The sequence below is a fragment of the Gallus gallus genome, chromosome 2 (assembly GCF_016699485.2).
Source record: "Gallus gallus isolate bGalGal1 chromosome 2, bGalGal1.mat.broiler.GRCg7b, whole genome shotgun sequence".
Taxonomy (NCBI): Eukaryota; Metazoa; Chordata; class Aves; order Galliformes; family Phasianidae; genus Gallus; species Gallus gallus.
This window is the reverse complement of record NC_052533.1, coordinates 116,178,073-116,193,330: the sequence shown is the minus strand read 5'-3', so window position 1 is coordinate 116,193,330 and position 15,258 is coordinate 116,178,073.

Here is a 15,258-nt window from a genome sequence, read left to right as displayed (position 1 = left end):
TTCATGTACCAATGTGATACAACCCACAGTATTTTGGCCTTTTTCTTCGGGGTCATTTGTAAAGCCAGATGGGGACAGTGATTCATTCATTTCGAAATGAAAGAAAGAGCCAGAGACCAGATAAATGATACTCCTTGTGCTGCACAGGCTGGTGCAAGAGTGGAGCCTATGCCTGCATTACTATACAAAAGTGAGGTGCAGTCATGAACTCCCCTCAGCCAGCTCTGTCTCTTTCTGCCGTCCTCACACAGTTTCTAAGGGAAAGAGTGTGGGTACATGACTTGGAAGGTAGCAGTAGCATGCATCGACAGCCATATCCCCCAGAGTTTGGGGACAAAAAGCAGTAAAGGGCTATCATTATGCAAATGACCTTGTATAAATACCATAATCCAAAGTAGCAGATCAACACATTTGTAACTAGGATTTACTATTTCTTATTTTGCTCTATAGTTTCCCTCTTCAATATTTCACTGTGCTGGTCTCTGCCAGGTCTTGCTGCATGGCTCTTCCTAATCCCATTTGTTGAGTTCCTTTTGGCTTTCCAAGGGCAGAACTTGTATTTACACACCTGGTGATGCCTTTTGCTTGATCACTGTGTATCCATGCCCCTAACCAAACTCAGGAACCCATGTAGTAGTCTACTAAGCTAATAACTCCTTCAATGCTAGTTGTCAGGGCATCTATCCTCACTGTAGCTGGGACTCTAGTTGTTCAGAATGTCTGAGGCAGGTTTCCCTCAGTTCCATTCCTTCCTCTGTAATGAAGCTATTTACTTGTTATAGGCACTTTTAAATATACTTGGAATTTCTTTCTTCTCTGTTGCTGAATTTCCTTATGTGCAGGTTATCTCAGTGGAGCTGAAATTCTTCTGTTATTTTAAAAAGTGAACAAACTGACGCAATTTGGTACCTACTTACAACATTCAAGATTATAATTAGCACATATATGGGAAAAGATCTAAGACATACACTTTTTTTTAGAAGAAAGACAGATGTCTGTATTGTTTGATTAAAACACTACTGTCTGCTACAGCAATCACATTACTTAGAATTTGCTTCTTTATTAACCATGTCTTTTTATATATAGATATATATATATATTACACCTATTATACCTCTTGTTTTCTCAGTATTATTTAGTAACTGCTCCCTTCATAGGCTGCTGATATTCAAGGGCCTAGTGGAAAGGCAGATATAACCATTATGTGCTTTATACCTACAGCTTTATATATATCATATGTTAAAACAAGTAGAACATGAGCCACCTGAGATACGTTGAGGACTCTAGATAAGAGATGAATTCAACACAAACCTGAAACTGAAGGTGGATGAGGATACTTATTTTAATACTTGTTCTATATTTCTGCCTTGTATTGGCTATTGAACACACGCATCACTGGAATCCTCCCAGGTGTAGAGAAGTTTATGGGGGTAGAGGTTCTCTTGGAAGAAAAAAATCATATTAGAGGGTACTCTGTATCATGTTGAATATGCTGCAGGAAGCCAATGAGATTAAGCAGAAACACATAATTCTAATAAGTTTTATAGAAGTGGTTGGTTTAAAATTGTAACTAGGGATGGGATAATGAAAGACAACTGTCTTGTTGGTATTACCTTCCTGAGAACGATGGCATAAAATAGAAAGAAACTATTCCTTAGAAGAAGAATTATCCAATTATTCAGTATCCAATTATTTTATTTATTTACTGAATGTTTGTTACACTGGTACCTGTGACCTGAAATTACTGTTTCTTTCTTCATTCCTTACCATTTAAATGGATGTAAATGTATGCATGTGTTTAGCAAGGCACAGTGAGGTAAGCACAGTGGAAAAACATCTAAGCAAGAATTAGAATGTTACATGTTTTCAGGTGTGCAGTTCACCAAAGCTGGATGAATACACAACATTTTGTGTTACCTGATTCAAAAGCCTAAACTTACAATCACAAAATGACAAGTCATTTTCCTGTAGTCCTTATAATCTGTAGTCAAGCCTGAAGTGAAATTAATATCATGCTTTCCTTTATATTTTACAGTACATTGGATTTACTTGGTTATACCAATGCTTTGAGTTTTTAATAAATATTTTGAAATAAGAGCATTCACTGTACTAAAGATAATGTCAACGCATCAAATTTCAGTAGTTTTATTTTTCTAGTGAAGTGGAAAACCAAGTCTAATAAAAATGTGATAGTGGTGCCTTTTTACACCGCTGCAACAGCATTGTAATGAGTCTGTAGTTACAAAACAAGAGGAGTGAGGGTCTGTATGCTTATATTTTAGTCATTCTAGGGGGGAAAAAAATCCAGCCACTGTTTTACTAGCCTTAGAAATCATAGTATCTTATGTTTTAACCAAACCATTCTGCCTGCTATGCCTCATACATTTTACTGATCATTTCAATTTCTGAATTTTATTGTAAATGAAGAAAACTCTCTCTCTTTGTTCAGGACTGTTCAGGATAGTGCAGGTTTCATTCAAAGAAACATACAGCGTTGAGGGATAAATTCTACAATTCTCCATGAGAAGACTTCCTAATGTTTGTCAAGTTTGCCTTGGTAGGTTTGGGAGTCAGTACAGAATTGAGAGATCAGTATCTCCATGTCTGATGAATTTTGACTTTATGTAATGGTGGGACAACACTGGGGCTTTTGTGCTTCCTCCAGTCACGGGATATTTTACCAAAGGAATAGGTTGACTGCTTTTGGGCTCCAGTGGATCATCTGGCGTCTCACAGATATGGGAAATTAACAGGGAAGAAAAAAAAAAAAAAAAAAAAAAAAGGCAACTTTCTGAAGCATTTCCATTGGAGATACCAGAAGGAGCTAATTGTAGATTGCTGTGGTTTTGTGGTATTTATTTATTTATTTATTTATTTATTTATTTATTGCCTTGATCATGTGTTTTCAAGACCACAGATGTCCTTGGCTGCTCCTCATCAATAACAGTTACAAAGCCCCTACTGTACTTTACTCCCATTGTCTGTAAACCTAAAAATAAAAAAAGGACCAAAAGTGCTGGATAGAGCATTTGTTCTTGCTCATATGAAAGCTTCTTACTAGAAATTGATTACTTGATATTTGTTTAAATGTCTTTTAACATAAATATACTCCCATTACACTCCAGCTTTCAAAAGGTAAGAATGTATATAATTGACATCTATAAGTACATCTGTGTGCAACGTATGTGCCCTTTGCAGTGATCCTATTGAACATATCTCATCCTAAGAAGGGTGACCTTGAGTTGTTATTGGTTTAGTAAACTCAGCCGGGTTAGGAATCTTCCATTAATGCCCTGGAACGAAAGCTGTAGCTCAGGCCCCTGGGATATCATCAACAGAGGAATTTCATTGTCTTTTGGCCACTGCAATCCATTTGTTAAAATATATTTAAGTGAGATGGATTCTAACGTTAAATATTTAGTGTTTTTAGGGTGATACCATGCTAAAAAGACTTTGCTGTCTTGTTACTTTTTTTTTTTTTATTCTCCCTTTTGAGTATCTTAGATCAACAATTCCACATACATGAAAGAAAAAATACAGGAAAAAAAAAAGAATATACATTTTTTTCTTTTTTTATATATATAAACAGCTATTTTTTGTTTCTGTCATGTATTTTTTTGTTTGTTTATGGTTTTTATTTTTCCCAAGGCACACCTGAACAGAAGACTTTAACACAGGATGGAGCTACTGTACTTGCTGAACAGGTTTACTCCTTTAAGCTATGAATGCTTTGGCAGGTAACTAATAGCCTGATACAAGAATACATAACTGAGAATGCATGATTCAATGAGAAACTTGGGTGTTAGAGGTCCATACAGGTTTTAACTAAAATAGAAAATATTTTGATTGTCACAAATCCAGAGGTGTGTAGAGGAAGATCTGGGTTGTCAGAGTCAGGCCCCATGTTGCTGTTCCTACCATTGTAATTCCTCTAATCTAGGGAGCTACGTGCTGTTGCTGAAGCCTTCTCTTGAGCAGTTCCCATCCCCATTACAGTAGACATATATCTTTCACATAATTCAGTATAACCTTTCTGCGATCACTTCTTGCCAGCAAGCCTGGTTTGCATTGCAGCAGAATGCATACATATTTGCTCAGATAATGATATTCACCAATGTCTCTTAAGACTGTGATTAGGTGAGCATCACCGCATAGTCCACTAGAGTATGGCTACCAAAACAAGCAATATGGCCCAGTATCAGAAAGTGGTCACCACCGTGTTCATGGCAGTGTTAGAGAAAGAAAAAAGTGATACCTGCACAGAAGGGAAGAAGTTGGTGAAACAGTATAATCACTGAGTCAAGGGAAGGAATGGTAGTCTTTATATTCCTGATAAAACCTTTATTGTCCTCTTCCTGACTGTAGACAGTGTTGCTCTGCTACACAATGGTCTGCAGCATTTGTGAAACTTCAGTAACTGATTGTTTTTTCAGTGCTGTCTGCCACCCGTAATGCTGTTTATGTCTTGTGATGGTTATCTGGCCTGGATGTTTCTGAGTGGGTTGAAGAGGAAAAGAAGAAGAACAGATAATGGAAAAAAATAATAATAAAGAAAAAAACACAGGTAGAAGGTATGATCACATGGATATCTGTGAAAATCAGGTTGGGATTTTTAGGCACTTTATCAGAGAAACATAAAGGTCAAGGCAGTAATGGAGGGTAGGGAGAAAACAGAAGACAATATGAGGAGGAAGAGAGATCAAAGATACTCAAGACAAGTCAAAGACCATGTCTGAGAAAATAGAAGAGAGACGTGGTAGTGAGAATCATCAGATGAGATGGGTTAGAGACATCACAGGTGTTGGGCCTTGGCTGCCTGAAGTTCTTTGCAGTAGTAGAGTATGGTAGAAATGCAGAAAGACAGACAGTGTATGAAGAGCTCTGTGCTCTTCTGTAAGCTATGAGAGCCAGGGCCTTGCAGTTACATTGCTTCTGAAGAGCCCTTGGTGACAGGGAGGAAAGGAATCTCATTAAGCCTGAGTATCCTGACCTCAACCACAGATGTGGTGGGAGCAGCCCTTTCCCATGCTGGGTTTAGAGCTTCTCCACTGCCCTGGTGGCCTCCATTTTTATTCTTGCATTCCAGGGCTAGAATCCTTCAAGTTTCTTGCCTTCACATCATCCTTCTCTGTCCTCTTTAGAGAGTTGGTCCCAACAGAAGCCACGCCAGTGCCTCATCCTTGGCAAGCCCTGTGGAGAGGACAGGATGACATGTTCTATTAAAGCTGGGAGAAGGAGGAAAGCTACAAGGAACTTCCTAATCTTCCTAATTTGGTTTTGCTGCTTTAACCCCATTTCTCATGACCCTTTGCCCTCAGAAGATCTATTTAGACTCAGGGTATTGGTCTTTCAGTCTTGTCTTGTTTTGTTTGAAATCTTTGTGCAGGTAATGTGCACAACAGTGGACCATAGAGGGGGAAAGTGTTCACTATATGGGCTAACACAGAAATCCACTTCTGTAAAGCTGCAGCAGTACTATTTTTCTCTTGCCTTCTCTAGCTACGCAAAACCACGTCAGTGAAACCATGTTATATTGCTCACCTCACTCTTGGAGCTGCCAATTACATTATCCCCCTTGTTCTTGGGGTTCTTAGCGCTCTGTTAAGATTTGTATGAATTATCTCTCCTTTCCAGCGTGAAGATGAGAAGCTAAGGCAAAGAGAGTTGTTCATCCTGTTTTGTTAACGCTTCCTCTTAACTCTGTGGTGCTTGGCCACCAACACTCCAATGTTAAGCTTCTCACAAGTCATTTAATGGCAGCATTACTCAACGTACTGGTGAATGGACTGTTGTGTATCTCATACAGCCATTGCTGCCCTCAATTACAGCCTGGTTTCTCCTAATACCCCAAGAAAGTCTAGGAAACGAAGAGTTTGGGGATAGCATTGGATTGTGTTAATGCGGGGTGGAGGGGGTGTGGAAAAAAAGTGTGATGTGCTTCTTCGGTACAGATTATCATCAGTAAAAATGAAATCCGGATTTACTTCACGCCTCTATCATGATGCTGGAATCCGAACTCACAGGCACGCATGCATAAGTTAAGGATTTTACATAGGTATGGTAGGAGGACTTGCTGAAAACCTGGACTGCTTTCGGTGTAGCAATGTTCATCTGCAGCTTTCTTTAGTGAAAACCTTTACATAAACACTGGTCAGGCCTAACTCTGGTAGCTGTATACATTTCAACACAGGAACTAAAAATGTAGATGCATGAAAACCACGATTTCATAAGTTCAGAAAACTTCAGGAGGTGGCTTGAATATTATTTCTTAAGGTAAATTTCAATAAAATGTAGAGTCATCAAGAAATTTTGGATGTTCTGTGTTAGGAAATTTCCAGGATTCTATTTATGGAACTTCAGAGAAATGAGCCAGAGTAACTTTAATAGTAACAGCTCGGGAATTAAAATGTTTCCTTAAAGTCTCTCAGTGAGTACAGGAAGAAGTGGCAGATTCCTTATCGATCACATGACCCAATGTGATAAAAGCCCATTTGTACCCGTGCTTTGTTTTCCAAATGCTCCACCACCGGATCTGTGGCAAAGTAGCCTCTCTAATGGAAGGTTCCCTAAGAAAGAAATGTCACTCACTATCTGTGAGACTGTACACAAAGGCAGAAGGCTCAGGAGACACTCATGCGCTATAGATGAACAATTGATCCTCGCCACAGTACTATTAAGAGTCCTTGGTACTTGCAACCTCCAAGACAATGTATTGTACAGAGAATTGTGGTTTGTTGTTAGTAGCCTGCGGAAAGCATAATGGAGGTACTTGGTACTATAGAATGTTTAGAAAGGCAGACACTGATGAGAAGGAAAAAAAAACCCAACTTCACCTGCGTCTGAAAATTACAGCCCAGTGAAAATAAGAATTACAATGGCATTTAAGTACAGTGCCTTGCATTCTACTGGTTGCTCTACCTGTGCGGCTTCTCCTTTGCTTACAGATAATCTCAACACAATACAGTGCTTCTCAGGTCTGTTATTCAGATGCTTTCAGTCTGGAAATTGCCTGTATCCATTTGGAGAATAAACGGTGGATAGTTACAAGCAAACATCAGCCTTACTTACCCACCCTTATCCTAAATTCCAAAGAAGCAAACCAGAAGTGGTCTTCTTTGGTGAGGAGGATGTTGCAATGTATGTTGTAAAGAAAGCAAGATCACCTAAAATGTTGAATGAACTAACTGAAATCCACAGCACATTATTATACCACATTATTGTAATTATAATTAATTTATTTAGTTTATTACAAGTACAGCTATTCAATTTACAATCTCTGCTAAATCAGACTTCTGGAGAACTTTGAATGTCATTCACACAATCAGTGCTGCTGTGGAAAAAACGAAATAGAACACAACTACTGGTCGTGAATGTTAGGCCTATCGTATCACAGAATCACATAATCACAGGGGTTGGAAGGGACCTCAAGAGATCACCAAATCCAAACCCCCGCTAAAGCAGGTTCCCTACAATAGGTCACACAGGTAGGCGTCCAGCTGGGTCTTGAATATCTCCATAGAAGGAGACTCCACAACCTCTCTGGGCAGCCTATTCCAGTGCTCTGTCACCCTTGCCATTAAGAATTTCTTCTGCACGTTAATACAGAACTTCCTATGTTTGAATTTTAGGCTGTTACTCCTTATCTATCACTGCTCACCACCGAGAAGAGCCTGGCCTCATCCATTTGCCTTCCGCCTCCCTTTAGATATTTATAAACATTTATCCAGTCCCCCTTCAGTCTTCTTTTCTCCAGGCTGAACAGACCCAGGTTACTCAGCCTTTCCTCATATGGAAGATGATCCAGGCCTTTTATCATCTTTTATCATAGTAACTAAAATACACGAAGTAGTGCCAGTAGTCAGTCATTGAGTAGGAAAGTGGGAGCTTGAGAAAGAAAAACTGAAACAAGAGTTTCCTGATACATTTCACAGCTGTTCTAGATATGCTTGAATTCTCTTCTGGCACATACAGATGGTGCCAGGAAAGGAAATGGGTGATTTCTTTCTGCCAAGACTTGGGTAGCATTTAGGTTTCCAGCACAGTGCAGCAATGGAGTCAGGGCAGAGAAGTTTAAGGCCTCAAAATTGGCACCCTTTTCTCTTTAACCACCTGTAGTTAAGTTTGCATTGACTCTGCTAGGTGCTGTCTTGGCTATGCTGACAGTGTGGAAGTCTGTGTGCAAGCATCATTAAGATAAAGTAAATATGGTCATGGACAGGCAGATGGAGGAGAAAGCAGGGCACCTGCAAGAGGTGCAGAAGGCTACAGCCACTTGCTTGGCACCATTCTCAATCAGCAACAGCTAAACATTCAGGAAAAAAAGACAGCTCAGCACAGAAATGCCACCAATATGCCTATGTCACTATGAGTTTTATTGCAGATATGATTAAGACACAATAAGCACTGTGCCAAACTGCATCAGTGTGGTTATATTCATGACTTGGAGTTTTAATTTGGCAGCTGTGAAGAAGTTTAGTTAAACAGTCTGTGGCTCTGTGTCTTCAGATAAAATTACTATCCTTAGTTTGCCCTTGCACAGTTCAGCATCAGTACATTATTGATTGGAATTAGGAAGTTAATAAGGTTTGGGCTAATTAATCAGATGGGTAGGGACTGGAACTGCACTGCAAAGCTTAATCAAGTCATCAAAGCTCTCAAGCCATGAAGAAGGTAATTAAAGGAAAAGGATGCCTGCTATATAGTAACAGGAATCTAGGAGAGGACAAGAGCAAGATAGAGAACCTCCATTTTCTTTTGTACACTTTTCTGGTATAAATCAGACCAAATGACTCCACTTCCTACCAGCAAATTAATTCGGATGAATTTATAAATCATGTCATGAAAGAAATTCGGTCTGACTAGTCTAATAGCTAAGCAGTCCGTTTGCTTGTAGTGTCTGTTTCTTTGCAACACTGAGGCCTGCAACACAGTCTTTTACTGTGTGAGATGGTTACATCGATGTGGCTGCATGGGGAATGAAGCAAGGTGGCTTACAAACCTAAAATAACACGTGTTATGACAAAACTGATTAATGTGAGTCACTACATCGAGGCCTATTAGCTGTTTATTGGAGAAGGTTGAATATTTACACGATTGCTTGGCTGAAGGAAATCAGAGTATCACAAAAACCTTAATGGTTTTGGAGAGAGACCGTTTATTGTTTTTTAATCCTTCTACATAACAAACAAGCTAATCTGTTTCAGGATATGTGCTACAGAGGAGGCAAGCTCATGTGACTGGTTCAGTTTTACCAGGTTTCATAACAGAATGGGCCCAACTGTGCCTGTACCTGTGTCTCCTCAGCAACAAAAGAGCCCTTTTATCAGCTGTAAATGAGAAGCTAATTAGCAGGACAAGTTCCAAGTGACACTGGAAAATTAATGGTTTTAATGGCAAGTAAGGTAATGTCTGGGGTGTGGAAGGGCCTTTGCAGGCTCGTGAAATGATCTCCTTGGGATTTTGTGCTCAGTATTCACCCAGATGGACTCTGATGGCTTTACAGTCATCAGTGCCCACCGTTCCCACGTGGCCGTCTGGTCCCCAAGGACCTGACATCTACAAGCAGCTCATTTTATGTGGATCACTGAGGAGCTGCTGGCCAGAACCACCACAGGTTGTACTCTAGATGGTGGTAATCCAGAACTAAAAAAATCCCTTAAACCACTCAGTTATTTTATCCACTGTTCAGTAACCCTAATGAACTGGCTCTGAGCCCAAATTACTTCTCAAGCAGGGCCAAATCATCCTGGCAGAGAACATTAAAACAGCATGAGTAAACACTAAGAATTGGGAATGCCAGCAGTATTTACACGTGTCTGGTTTTATAATAAAGACAATCAATAGGGTTATGTCTTCTGAACTGATGGAAGAAGATACAAATCAAATGTATCAATCATGGACATAATCACCGTTGTTTGGATTGTACAGTGGCTAAAGGTAGGTGATACATGGACATAAGAGCTGACAGTACATAATTAATGCTGAGATTATGTGATAACCACCAGCAACGACTGCAGTCTTGTCTCTCTAGCAGGCAGGGCACAGTGCTGTGAGCTGGGAAAATGGGTAACAAAAGTGAGAAGCAGAGCTTTTTGACATCAGGCAGCCTAAACAGACCTTCTCAATTGTTCATTGCCAAGGTAATGTGGGAGGTAAACTTTCACAATTGTATCAAGTTACTACTGTTTCAGTATGCTGTTGCTTCAGAAATACCCAGTGCACACAGCATAAGGTTAAAGTTTCTATCTGCTCAGGCTTAGTCTAGTGATAGTGTCTGCTTGTTTTCTATAGAGGGAGCAGTCATCTAACTGATAAGTGAAATACGATACGAAGTTTTAAAGTCTGTTTGCAAGTGCTGTAACTACATATTACTCTGGGAAGGTTTTTACATTTAAATATGTAAGAAAATAGATGATTACCTCAGGATTAATTTGTATTTCAGAGCCACCAGGCTTCTAACAGTGAAAACTTCTCTCAGTCACTCATGTTGGGCAAATGCTCCTCTTGTTTGTAAGATGAAGCTGCAATCCATTCAGTTACTCAGCTGATGTTGGTTACCAGAGCTGATACCACCTGGTCTTCCTCTGGAGATGCCAGGAGGACGACAGCCTTCTACCAACTCTTTGGCAAGACTCATGCAGAAGTGTATTAGCTCCCCCACCATCTTTTACATTGTTCCCACAGCTGAAACAAGGAGTGTTTCAACAGTGATTGTGTGAGTGACCTTCATGTTTCTTGGAAGTCTTTTTTTTTTTTTTTTTTTTTTTTTTAAGAAAATTGTTCTTTTTTTCTTATAAATTCTTGATAGCTGGAGGATATTCAACTGTCAAAACACCTGACCCCGTTTATTTAACTTCTAGTGCTACTTTTGCTTAAGAAATTATTGACATGTTCTCTTATTTATTCTTGTTATTCAAAGTGTTCTAAGCAAATACACCTTTATAGCTATACACCAACTCTATTTTGGCTACCTGATAAATAAAAGAAAACATAGGTTAGTTAAGTAGTGCTATTTTCTATTGGTAGAAGAGGGCACTTGTGCTGCTAGATTCACACCTAAATGATGCTATGTTGTTCCTTATGGGCCATTGCACCCCACACCAGTACTTGGTGTCAAAAATTTGTCTTGAAACATGCTTGACCCAGAAAGTATTTTCAGAAGATAATTCCTGTTGACTTTGGTAAACCAGGTTTGTGTCAAGACCACAGAACTGGTGTGTTTTTAGGAGTCAGTGTAACAGAAACCTGCAATTGGGTGATGTGTTCTAACACATTAGAAGTGGTGCTTCCTCTGCTGCTGTCTGGACACGGCACTGTCAGTCCTGAATAACAGTGTGATTTACACCTTCACTCCTGAAAGTCTTCTCCCTCTCCTGACACTTTGTCTTCAGCTTATTATCACTCTTAAATGTTCTGTTTCTTACCAGTCATTATTATTATTATTTCCTATGTTATGTTGGTCTCATAAACCAATACTTTGTGGATACCTTGCCTCTGAGTGCCATTTAGCAAAAGTAAAACAGCGTTAAGATGTTTAGAGTTGAAAAGTTTAAAACAGGATTAAATGCTGTGTTTTGTCACGAGATTTGATTCTGTGAAAGATGGGATTAAGTGATAGATATGTTGATGTGCTAAGTAGGAACCAGACATATCAGGGGGATGTTTTGCTGTTTAGTATGGCGTGATCAAACAGTGACAACAGAAGACGGGCAGAATTTAACTAAGATTTCACAGCAAAAAAAAAAAAGGTAGTTTTCTTCTGATTGCTTCAGCTACCTTGAGAAGACCTAGGAGGTACAATAAAATGAATAAGTGACACACAGCTGAGCAGAATTCAATGTAATTCCCATTAGTCATGAAATTTAAAGTTGTCACAGAGAGGGATTTCCCTTTTGGTTGTGCCATTAGCACACAGAACAAAGCTAGCCATGCTTGGAAGACCCCTCTTGAAGGTTAGGATTGCATGATAGAAGGACAGACAAATACACTGATGTTTTTACTCCAGATGTATCATTGTGAAGTTGTTGCTGAGTCTGAACAAGGCATGAAAAAGCAAGGGAGAAAGATATCTGCAGGTTTGTCTTGTAGGGGTTCACTGGGAGCACTGGAGTACAGTGGAAAAGGTAGCCAAAGGTCACTGCCTGACTGACTTCATGGAAGATTAAGCAAATCACCTTACTTCTACTTATGTTTTTCTTATGTATAACTCTTCTCCTATTTTGTAGTCAACCATAATGCCAAGTGGCTTTATCCATAAAGTTTGCAGCGAGACATTTATTATGTGGTTGCTACTTCTAAAGGGAAATCCCTTATCCTTTGGAATTGATGCTTATTAACCTTGGTCTAATTGTGGTCTTGAGCTGTCACTCATTTATTATTTATCTTCATAGCCTTTCACCTGCTTCTCTATCCATTTTAACAAAACAAGGCCACCCTGGAGGCTTTGCCTTGTCTAAAATACACACAGCTCTCCAGGCTGCAGATGGCTTTCAGTATTAATATCCAACAACACTGCTGATTTTAAGGAGAGGTTGGCTTGCTGCATTAAGTGGAAGCTTTGTTTAGCCCCTTGAGAGTAAGCAAGCTCAAAGTTTGTTACAGACTGCATTAAACCCCATGGTCTTGTGCTCTGCTGTTTTCCTGTTGCTGAGACTGATACAAACAATGATACTGGTTTATGAGTGCTCTTTGCTATATTTTTTTTGAGGTGATTTTTCATTTGTTTAAAATTTCTTTTTATTCAGGTCAGTTTTCTTCTCTGCCTCAGAGGATGTGCCCATGAGAAGCTGTGTTAGATGGGATGGGAGAGCAGTGTGACACTGTACAAGAATTAGACTGGATGAATCAGTGAAGACAGATGACATGAGTATGTCGCTGACCCCCCAGCATGGTGGAGCCATGAGTGCTTGTGCCAGCTATTTCTAGATTATGACTTACTGTTACTATAGAGCATTTTCAGCATCAGCTGTATGAAAAAAGTGAGTTGTATTTTGAAGCTAGAGTGGGGTATGTTCAATTCACATTGCCAAGGCTGAGCTACCTTGTTCGGGGAAAAGGGAAAATGTCCTTTGGTAATGGGCTTCAGAAAGATTTATATTGAAGATATTTCAGGAATTTCATTACCGTGTTGTTCAGGTCTTAGTGGTATGATAGTTGAAGTAGGAGATAGTTGAACTAGGAGATGCTTTTCTGGAAATCCTGTGCTTAGCTTAGTCATCAGAGTTTTGTGGGAGGTGAGACTTAAAATGTTTTGGAACACATTACAAAGCACTGCAATTTCAGGAGATCCATACACATCTTGTACTTAGCTTCTTCTGAAGGATTTTGTGCATTTAAAAATATATATATATTCATATTCATACATTTCACTGTGTATTTTTAGGATCACGATGCATTTTTTGAACAGAACACTACAGTTCTTGACATATCTGAAGGGTCAGGCTGCTGCAAGACCACTTTTATGAATGCTTTCTTAAAGAACTAGGAAATGCTGGCTGCTATGTGGGTTTGTTGTTGAAAAATACCATGTGAACTTTTTTTTTTCCTCTCAACCAGTTCAATTTATCAAACTTACTTTGAACACGAGCTGAATCCAGAATTTAACCCAATTTATGGACGGCTCAAGGGGTAAGAAGCACTACATTTCTGTTTAATTTCAGAAAGGTTGGACAGCCTCTCCTTGGAGCTGCATGCCCCTGGCTGGCTACAGATCCAGCTGGTGCAGCACATGGGATGACTCAACTGCTGAACAATAGAGATGGCTGGGTCTGATGTGGACACTGGGAGCACTCCTGACAATTCACCCAGTGCACTGTGGAAGCAATAGATTTTACCTGCTTCCTCTAAATTTGTGGAGTTTTTAGAGATTGCCAGGTTCTCTGCTCTTTGCAGGGTAGAAATTGAGATCAACAAATGGGGTGTCATGGGGATTTGTCACTGCTTTACAGCTGAGGGATGCAGGTAAAAACAGCTGGATTAAAAACAATCTCACCCTCCACACATGGAGCCAGGTGGATATCACTGATGGTGTAATCATGAGGGAATCTGAGGAAAAGTCTGCTTAGGAGATGTTGGGCTAACATCTAAGTATTTGATATATTTGACAGAGTTTTTGTCATCCAGCCCTCAGAAGTGCCTGGGGAAAATTCTCTTCTTCCTGCAGTTGCCCAAGGCTACTTGCTGAGCTGAGTGCAGAGGAAGAAGAGGTTTCCCCCATCCCAGGCAAGTGTCCTAATCACTGATCTATTCCTTAGTCTGGGGTGGAGATGTCTCTCAAAATTCCTGTGCTGAAGTGTCCTCTCTGGTGAGAATTTCCTGGAGGGTGGCGCATTCTCAGGTAATGTCTCCGTCTCCACAAATTAGCATTGGGTTTTAAAAAACAAAACAATCAGTAAAACCACCCTTCACTTGGATAACTCCTCCATCGGTTCCACAGGAGACCAGTGTTTGCTGTAACAGTACTTGGCACCTCCCCGAAAGCTGCAGTGGTATCACTGCCTACATGAGAATCCCGACAAAAAGAAGGTACTCCGGTAGAAATAATGCTGTCCCAAAGCTTGACTCACCCATCCTGCACGTATAAATGGCACAACAGCATAAACATGACTGGAAGGAGAAAACCTCACACTGATCAATTAATCCTTGACCCGTTTCCTTCTGTAGGTGGTTCTCTGGGGACTGACAAATAATGGATCCAATATGTGGATGCAATCAACACTGACATTATGAGAGTTAATAATGCTCATTATCCTCCGGCTGTGTGCTCCCCATGGCAAGAGAAAGGATGTTAATTTAACGTGTTTTTTAATTAACTAACACTCTAAGTAGCCACAAGCCTCTAACTCATGTTATAGAAATGAAAACAGAACCTCGAGGAAAGCTGCTTGTGTTGAAAAAGCCTCAAAATTATGTTATCAGCCAAGCAACCATGAAGTCTCTTCATCTTTGAGAATTTGCCTTTGGGAGTATAAGATCATTTTAATTTCACTTGTTTTTTTTAGTGTCCCAAGGTGGCAAAACATAGAAACTACAAAATGTCATTTACCAGCGTTTTCTTGCTGAAATACATGCAGAGATTTGAGGCCTCGCTTATGACCAGTAAAGAACAAAGTGGAGCTCAGAAATGATCCATTGGTACAGGACAGTTGGCATAAAACAGCAAAAGAAAACTGATCCTACTGGATTTGAAAGCAGATGAAAGGCTTCTCAACATCTGTAGCTAAAATGGAAGCATGAGGGTCTGTCTGGATGAGATCTCCC